Below are 8,975 nucleotides of genomic sequence, written 5' to 3'. Positions count from 1 at the left end.
TCTGAAAGGACTTCAGATAAGTTAACGCTATTCATGTTAGCGTAACTCCATTTTTACATGCTAACTGTGTCCAAGTTAACTAGCTATGTGTTAACGTTAGCCGTGGACAGGGCGATGGCAACTTGGTGGGCAAATCCATAGAAAGTCATTTGACTAACCAGACTGCACAGCTATTGCAACGTTATCGCTAGCTCTAAAAGCACAGACAACTTCATTGCGAGCTTTCTCTTGGAATAAAATGTTTATATCCCTCAATATGCTTCCGCAGGTTTGATGCCGAGTTTTTGTAGGCCATGATGCGGTTCAGTTTTGGCAAACAAAGCAAACATTTAAAACGAAATTAATCTTTAATCCTTTCAGAAAACTGAAAAATGGGTTCATGGGCCATGGGTGTGTGTGTGTGCGTTCCTCAGAAGAACCGCCTCCTTCCATTCTGCCATCAGCTTATTGTGTTAAATAACGCTGCTGAGAAATCATTGAACGTGATTTTATCCAGTCTATGGACATGACGTGACCCTAGTGATTACTGATCGGCTGTCTCAGTGTCACCTGCGAAAAAAACAATCATGTTTTAGAAAAGAAAAAAACATCCACTTTCAAAGCTGCTTCATAGTAATGAGTAATGAGGACCTTGATAGAAATGTAGTGGAGTAAAAAGTACGATATTTGTCTTTCAAATGTAGTGAAGTTAAAGTCAGAAGTTTCCAAAAAATTAATCTCATTATCTCTAGCTGCTTTATCCTGTTCTACAGGGTCGCAGGCAAGCTGGAGCCTATCCCAGCTGACTACGGGCGAGAGGCGGGGTACACCCTGGACAAGTCGCCAGGTCATCACAGGGCTGACACATAGACACAGACAACCATTCACACTCACATTCACACCTACAGTCAATTTAGAGTCACCAGTTAACCTAACCTACATGTCTTTGGACTGTGGGGGAAACCAGAGCACCCGGAGGAAACCCACGCGGACACGGGGAGAACATGCAAACTCCGCACAGAAAGGCCCTCGATGGCCACGGGGCTCGAACCCGGACCTTCTTGCTGTGAGGCGACAGCACTAACCACTACACCACCGTGCCGCCCACAAAAAATTAATACTCAAGTAAAGTACAGATACTCAAAAAGTGTACTTAAGTACAGGACTCAAGTAAATGTACTTCGGTACTGTCCACCTCTGGTAGCTTGTGCATTGACAATTTAGTTTTATTGAACAAACCTCATGACAGAGAGAGAGAGAGAGAGAGAGAGAGAGAGAGAATGCAGTACTTTATTTGAACTGAGACAGCAAATTCAAATTAAAAACCTCAAGTCTGTCATCACTGCCTGATTGGATTTGTCTGCAGAGGACCACTATCACTTAATTGAATGAAAGAAAGGCAGCTTAAAGGAAGGCATGCTTGTTTTGAATGTGATAGTCTCAGTGAAACAACTAAAGCCAGTATCTCACTGGGCTGTGATAGCTTGCGACAATTTGCGAACGTCATTCACGAGAGAGTTTCAAAAGTGTCTTGAAACATTCACAGGGCTTCTCAATTTCCTCACATGAGTCGCAAAGTGTCGCTCCTTCATCGCTGAAATTTTGAACATATTCAAAAAATTAGTGCAACAAAATTTCTCTCAAAATAGCCGCAAATGCGTCGCTGGTGTCGCAAAGCTGTCGCAAACCCTTCTCAAGTCAGTTTCCGTGAGGCTTCCTCTATTTCCCTGCCTGCCGAGGGAAAGCTGGGCTGCGACAGCCTGCGACTAGTTGGAGACACAACAATTGCGGTAGTATCTCACTGGGCTGCGACAGCTTGCGACAAATTGCGAACATCATTCGCGAGAGAGTTTCAAAAGTGTCTTGAAACATTCGCGGGTCTTCTCAATTTCCTCCATGAGTTGCAAAGTGTCGCTCCTTCATCGCTGAAATTTTGAACATGTTCAAAAAATTCGTGCGACAAAATTTCTCTCAAAATTGGCGCAAATTCGTCGCTGGTGTCGCAAAGCCGTCGCGAACCCTTCTCAAGTCAGTTTCTGTGAGGCTTCGTCTATTTCCCTGCCTGCCGAGGGAACGCCGGGCTGTGACAGCCTGCGACTAGTTGGATACACAACAATTGCGGTAAAATATGCGAATATCAATTCGGTGTGATTCCAAGTGAAAGTTGTCGCTAATTCACATATTTTATTGCAATTGTTGTGTCTCCAACTAGTTGCTGGCTGTCCCAGCCCAGTGAGATACGTACTACCCTTAAACAGCATGTCAGCAATGACATGTTTGATATGTGACTTAACTGGCTGCAGAATCGGAACGTTGACCACTCTGTATTCAGGCTGTGTGTCTCACTCTGCTTGGCTGATTTGTACATAAATAAGTTGGGTAGCTGAATGCCTGTGGGATATCCTCCTCTTACACTGGTAGAAGCACACCCCTAATGTATCGCCGATTAATAATACAGCAATGTGAACATTGATTTAAAGATAAATGTTCGGTGTGGTTCGTTATTATATTGTGGAGTCTGATAGCAAAGTGCTTTTATGTATTAATCCCTAATTACTGTTCACAAAATTGCACGTGTTTTGCCCATCCAGAAGTGAATGAATAATTGAACAAGTGGTTGTGGTAGGAAAGGAGGAGAAGCCTGGATTAAAAACAACTTACCTTCTTTCTTCTCTCTCTGTCTCTCTCTCTCTCTCTCTCTCTCTCTCTCTCACACACACACACACACACACACACACACACACACACACACACACACGATGTGTTTTGGGACAGTAGATAAGACTGTTGAATAATTCAGATCGTCAGCATTTCCTCTTGCCTGAATGTTTACTGCCCTTGGCATGGATGCAGCTGTTCTGTTCTGGGTGAAGAAAAACTCAGAGTAAAAGAGAGGGACAGTAACTGATGTCTGTGTTTTTTGAAAATTCTTTGGAGTAAATGTTTGGTGTGTTTCTGGTTTTACGATTGGGTAAGCGCTGTGTGACAGCAGTTACTTGTTTCCGATCTGTTAGCTGGTTTCTGTGCATTCAGCTGCCATTTTAATCTTATTTTGCCTCTCTGATAGATCCATAGACTCTCTTAGATACTGTATGTCACTAACTCAAACAGCCCTAAAGTCCATATACGTGGAGGGTTTGTTACACGTTACATTGAAAATGACATTTTTCCTCTTTTTTTAACATCATTTTCAATGATACCTAATTTCTGGCTTGTCGTCTCAGAATGTTATTCCTAAACCATGCATTGGTATTTCAGCATCTATGATAAGTTTGCTGTAGCTTAACTTGTGTACTTGCTCATTAACATAGAACAAATGTATTGCAGAAAGTACAAGAAGGGTACAGGATGCTGTACTCACTGGAGAATGAATGAACTCCTGGACTGCAAAAATCTGTAAATCTGCTTTCAAATATACAGAGAAGGAGGCAGTAAAAAACTACATCAAACCAAGAGCTGCTTCTGCCTTTAAAACTGCATGCATCAATTCTCTTAGGAACTGTCTCACGCAGTTTTATAAGGAGATCCACATTTTATAAGGTTGTTTGAAGCATCTTGCTATTTTTTCTGCTGACTATCACGCTCAGTTGCTTTGATATTTGCAGGTCCCAGAACAGCTCCTTTATGTCTTTTTTAAGCTAAAAAGCAGTCACTTGATGGTCACTTAAATGTGTTGTTTTGAGCTATAAACTAAATGATATGACTGTATTGTGATGAAACACATCAATGACAAAATTACCATTTTTATAAAAATCGTCATTTTAAAATGGCTCAGAATCTACAACCCCAATTCCAAAAAAAAAAAAGTTGGGACTCTGTGTAAAACAAATAAAAACAGAATGTGAATATTTGCAAACCCGATATTTCATTGAAAAGAGTACAAAGACAACATATCAAATGTTGAAACTGAGAAATTTTATTGTTTTTTGAAAAATATATGCTCATTTTGAATTTGACGTCAGCAAGACGTTTCAGAAAAGTTGGGACAGGAGCAACAAAAGACTGAAAAAGTTGTATAGTGCTAAAAAAAACCCCCAACTAATCTGGCTAATTGGCAGCAGGTCAGTAACATGATTGGGTATAAAAAGAGCATCCCAGAGAGGCAGAGTCTCTCAGAAGTAAAGATGAGGAGGGGTTCTGCATGGTAAACAGTGCAACAATTGAAGAGTAACGTTCCTCAATGTAAAATTGCAAAGAATTTGAGGATCACATCATCTATGGTACATAATATCGTTAAAAGATTGAGAGAATCTGGAGAAATGTCTGTATGCAAGAGACAAGGCTGAAAACTGACATTGGATCCCTGTGATCTTCAGGCCTTCAGGAGACACTGCATTAAAAGAAAACACGTGTCTGTAGTGGAAATCACTGTATGGGCTCAGGAACACTTCAGAAAACCATCATCTGTGAAAACAGTTCATTACTGCATCCACAAATACAAATTAAAACCAGATATAAACAAGATCCAGAAACACCACCACCTTCTCTGGGCCTGAGCTCTTTTACGATGGACTGAGGCAAAGTGTCCTGAGATCTGATGAATGATGGACACCACATTCTCCAGGCTAAAGAGGAGAGGGACCATCCAGCTTGTTATCAGTGCACAGTTCAAAAGCCAGTATCTGTGATGGTATGAGGGTGCATTCGTGCACATGACATGAGTAGCTTGTACATCTGGGAAGGCATCGTTAATGCTGAATGATATAAACACGTTTCAGAGCAATATGCTGCCATCCAGACAAAATCTTTTTTCAGGGAAGGCCTTCCTTCTTTCAGCAAGACAATGCCAAACCGCTTTCTGCATATATTAAAGCTGCATGGCTCTGTAGTAAAAGAGTCCAGGTGCTAAACTGGCCTGCCTGCAGTCCAGACCTGTCTGTCATTTAAAACATTATGCATTATGAAGCGCAAAATATGACAAAGAAGACCCTGAACTATTGAGCAACTGAAATTGTATATCAGGCAAGAATGGGACAACATTTCTCTTTCAAATTACAGCAATTGGTCTCCTCAGTTCCCAAACATTTACAGAGTGTTGTTAAAAGTAGAGTTGATACAACACAGTGGTAAACATGCCCCGTCCTAATTTTTTTGAAATGTGTTGCTGACATCAAATTCAAAATGAGCATATATTTTTCAAAAAAACAATGAAATTTCTTAATTTCAACCTTCTGATATGTTGTCTTTGTACTATTGTAGGATTTCCATGATTTGCAAATCATCATATTGTGTTTTTTATTTATGTTTTACACAGTGTCCCAAATAGGTCCGGGTTCAAGTCCCGTGGCCGGCGAGGGCCTTTCTGTGCGGAGTTTGCATGTTCTCCCCGTGTCCGCGTGGGTTTCCTCCGGGTGCTCCGGTTTCCCCCACAGTCCAAAGACATGCAGGTTAGGTTAACTGGTGACTCTAAATTGACCGTAGGTGTGAATGTGAGTGTGAATGGTTGTCTGTGTCTATGTGTCAGCCCTGTGATGACCTGGCGACTTGTCCAGGGTGTACCCCGCCTTTCGCCCGTAGTCAGCTGGGATAGGCTCCAGCTTGCCTGCGACCCTGTAGAACAGGATAAAGCGGCTAGAGATAATGAGATGAGATAAGACAGTGTCCCAAATTTATGGAAATTATTGTTCCCTGCAATAACAGCAGGTCTCAAAGTGTTTTATTCCTCTTACACCACAGCAATTTGTCAACGATTGCAATTTAATATTGTGGAATATTCGTTAGTTCCGTAGCTCCTGTTATCACTTATAACAGCTACACCAGCCTATTTTTTTCTCCTCTGTCTTAAAGTTTATTTAAAAAAAAAAAAAGCAGCTTGCATGTTTCTAAGAAACCAGAAACACAAACCTCTCTGCACTGAAGACTTTTCTGTCATGGAAAAAACAAACAAACAAACAAACAAACAAAAAACCCTTTCTGAGACTGGAGACTCATCTCATCTCATTATCTCTAGCCGCTTTATCCTTCTACAGGGTCGCAGGCAAGCTGGAGCCTATCCCAGCTGACTATGGGCGAAAGGCGGGGTACACCCTGGACAAGTCGCCAGGTCATCACAGGGCTGACACATAGACACAGACAACCATTCACACTCACATTCACACCTACGGTCAATTTAGAGTCACCAGTTAACCTAACCTGCATGTCTTTGGACTGTGGGGGAAACCGGAGCACCCGGAGGAAACCCACACGGACACGGGGAGAACATGCAAACTCCACACAGAAAGGCCCTTGCCGGCCCCGGGGCTCGAACCCAGGACCTTCTTGCTGTGAGGCGACAGCGCTAACCACTACACCACCGTGCCGCCCCACACTGGAGACTCCTTCCAGAAATCTTAACTAAATGTCTCATTATACAGAAAGCCTCACTGTATAAACAATTACGCTTTTTGATTATGTTTCACCAGAATTCCTTGATAAAAATGTGTCATGTGTACATTTGCTGTCTCTGGTTGCTGTACACTGCACTGACATTTCTTTCCATGGACTATGAGTTCTTCATTAAAACATATTGCTCCATGATGATGCAGACATGGCTCAGCTCATTTGTAAATTAATGAGTGTCACAACTGATTTGCTATCTCTCATGTCATATTTCATTGTGGATGGATGGATACTAACCACATTGGACATCCTTTCAGCTTAACATCATGTTTGCTGTTAATTTGAACTGACTGAAGGTCTCACTTTTTTTCTCGGACATTAAAAATGTTGTGCAAAACAGTGGAGTTCTTGCTCTTGAAATATTACTTAAATGCCAAACTAGGCATGCAGTATCAGCTGAACATGACTGAAAATGACTGAATAGGAGATAAGGGTGTCTCAAGGTGCAGGTTTTTCAAATATGAAGAGGCAGCAGCAATACACTTCATGGATATTCTGATGACCTTTACGTATAAAGATATGTGAAGCCAGTCAGGGACCAGTACAAAGCATTGTGAAACATGTGGGTTCTGTTGATTTCAAGGGAATACCTAGCACTTAAGGTCTGCTTTTGGAGCAAGGCCATTTATATAAGCTCACTTAATTACAATCAGTGTAATGAGTCTGTTTTAATTGCTTCATTTCAATGTCCCAATGTCTTAGTGTTAAAGCAAGACAGTACCATTTTTCAGTGTAAAGGTCTAATGTGTGCCTTAACTGCTTGGGAATGTCTTTCTGTTATTTTTGCAAGTTAAAGTCCTTCCCACACCAGGATCTGGTCCTCCCAGGCATTCTCCTGTCCCAGTACTACCCAGGTCTTTGAGGCGCATGGGTGTGGCGCCGATCTCCAGTTCGATTGCTGGGTTTCAGTCACGTGACTTTTCTTAGCGGTTTTACCTGAAGTGAAATAGCTGGTGGTCTAAACGGCTGCCATAGTGCAAACAACTAGCGATAATTTTTCAGAGTACGGTCGTAATCTAGAAGCCACTGCTGGCTTTAGATATATTCAGAAGATTGCTATGTGCAATGGAATCGACCCCTACAGTCTGGGAAAGAAGGATTTGTCATACGATCTCGAAAACTACCCTTCAGTCGAGTTCCCCGACATCTCAAACTATCTGGTGTTGCAGACGCCCTTCTACACCGCAAAACAGATGAAAGTGTAGAAGAGTATGGAGGCTTACAACAACTTTTTTGCATGTGGCTGGGTAAGGGTAGTATCTCACTGGGCTGCAACAGCCCGCGACGAGTTGGAGACACAACAATTGTGATAAAATATACGAATTAGCAACAGTTTTCACTTGGAATCACACTGAATTGATATTCACATATTTTACCGTAATTGTTGTGTCTCCAACTAGTCACAGGCTGTCGCAGCCCAGCTTTCCCTCGGTAGGCAGGGAAGTACAGTAAAGGAAGCCTCACGGAAACTGACTTGAGAAGGGTTCGCGACAGCTTTGCGACACCAGTGACGAATCCTGTATTGTTTTTGCCCATGTAAGTATGTTTTTTAAGCTTTTTGTTTGCATCTTTACAACGAAGCGCTGCAAGTTGAAGTGCAAACAAACAACAGTTCGCTTGATTCTCACTTGTGTTGGCTCTTATCTCTTTGGTAAATCATTCACAAAGATCATCAGAAACCCCTTTAAAGACCTGGATCTTAGTTAAACAAGACGGAGAAGTGATCACGGCGCATTGTAACTGTATGGCTAGGTAAGAATTTTGTCGTGACCTTCATGCTTATGGACTTTGTGAGGAGTAAACAAAGAAACAGCTGGGGACTTTCACACTTCATGACTAAAAAAAGTACCATTCTTTAGTTCATTTAATTGCCAAGCTTTCGGTCAGAGACCTTCCTCAGGGCACAAACAGATGGAGCATACAACAAACTAATCAATTAAGATTCATTAAGGTGCTCAGTCACACCTGCACAGATGAGTTGTAGTCCAAGTGTGGGAGTTGTAGTTTTTCTGTTCTTCCTAGTTTCATATTTCCTCTACCCAAGGTAGCTGGCATTAAATTGACCCCAAATGCACCAATAAAATTACCCACCACAAAAACATACATCTTTTTACATACAAACTTGAGTACATACATACATATAAGCAAATGTAAGTTCAAGATAACTGCATAAACATCAGCAAAAACTTCATAAACTGCAGTTTCAAGACTTAACAAATAGTATACCTCCAATCATAACATAACACTCATGTCAAAGTCTACATTTAACCCTTTGGGTTGTAGGGCATCTAATGTATGGATCCAAAACAATTCCCTTTGACATAGCACTTTATCAATGTTCCCACCCCTTAACAATTTAACTTGCTCAATTCCCTGAAACTGTAGGGAAGAAACAGGGTGGGCACACTCTACAAAGTGACAAGCCACAGGGTAATTAAGATCAGCCCGTCTAATCGAACTCTTATGTTCGCTGATCCTTTGTTTTAAGCTACGTGTAGTTTTTCCCACATAGACCTTATCACAGGGACATCTTAACAAATAAACAACATTCTTTGTATTGCATGTAATAAAACCCTTCACATTATAACTTTTACCAGACCTGGGGTGTTTAAAAGTAT

This window comes from Neoarius graeffei, chromosome 6 (genome assembly GCF_027579695.1).
Source record: "Neoarius graeffei isolate fNeoGra1 chromosome 6, fNeoGra1.pri, whole genome shotgun sequence".
NCBI lineage: Eukaryota > Metazoa > Chordata > Actinopteri > Siluriformes > Ariidae > Neoarius > Neoarius graeffei.
The sequence above is the reverse complement of the archived record's forward strand: the minus strand, read 5'-3'. Positions refer to the sequence as shown.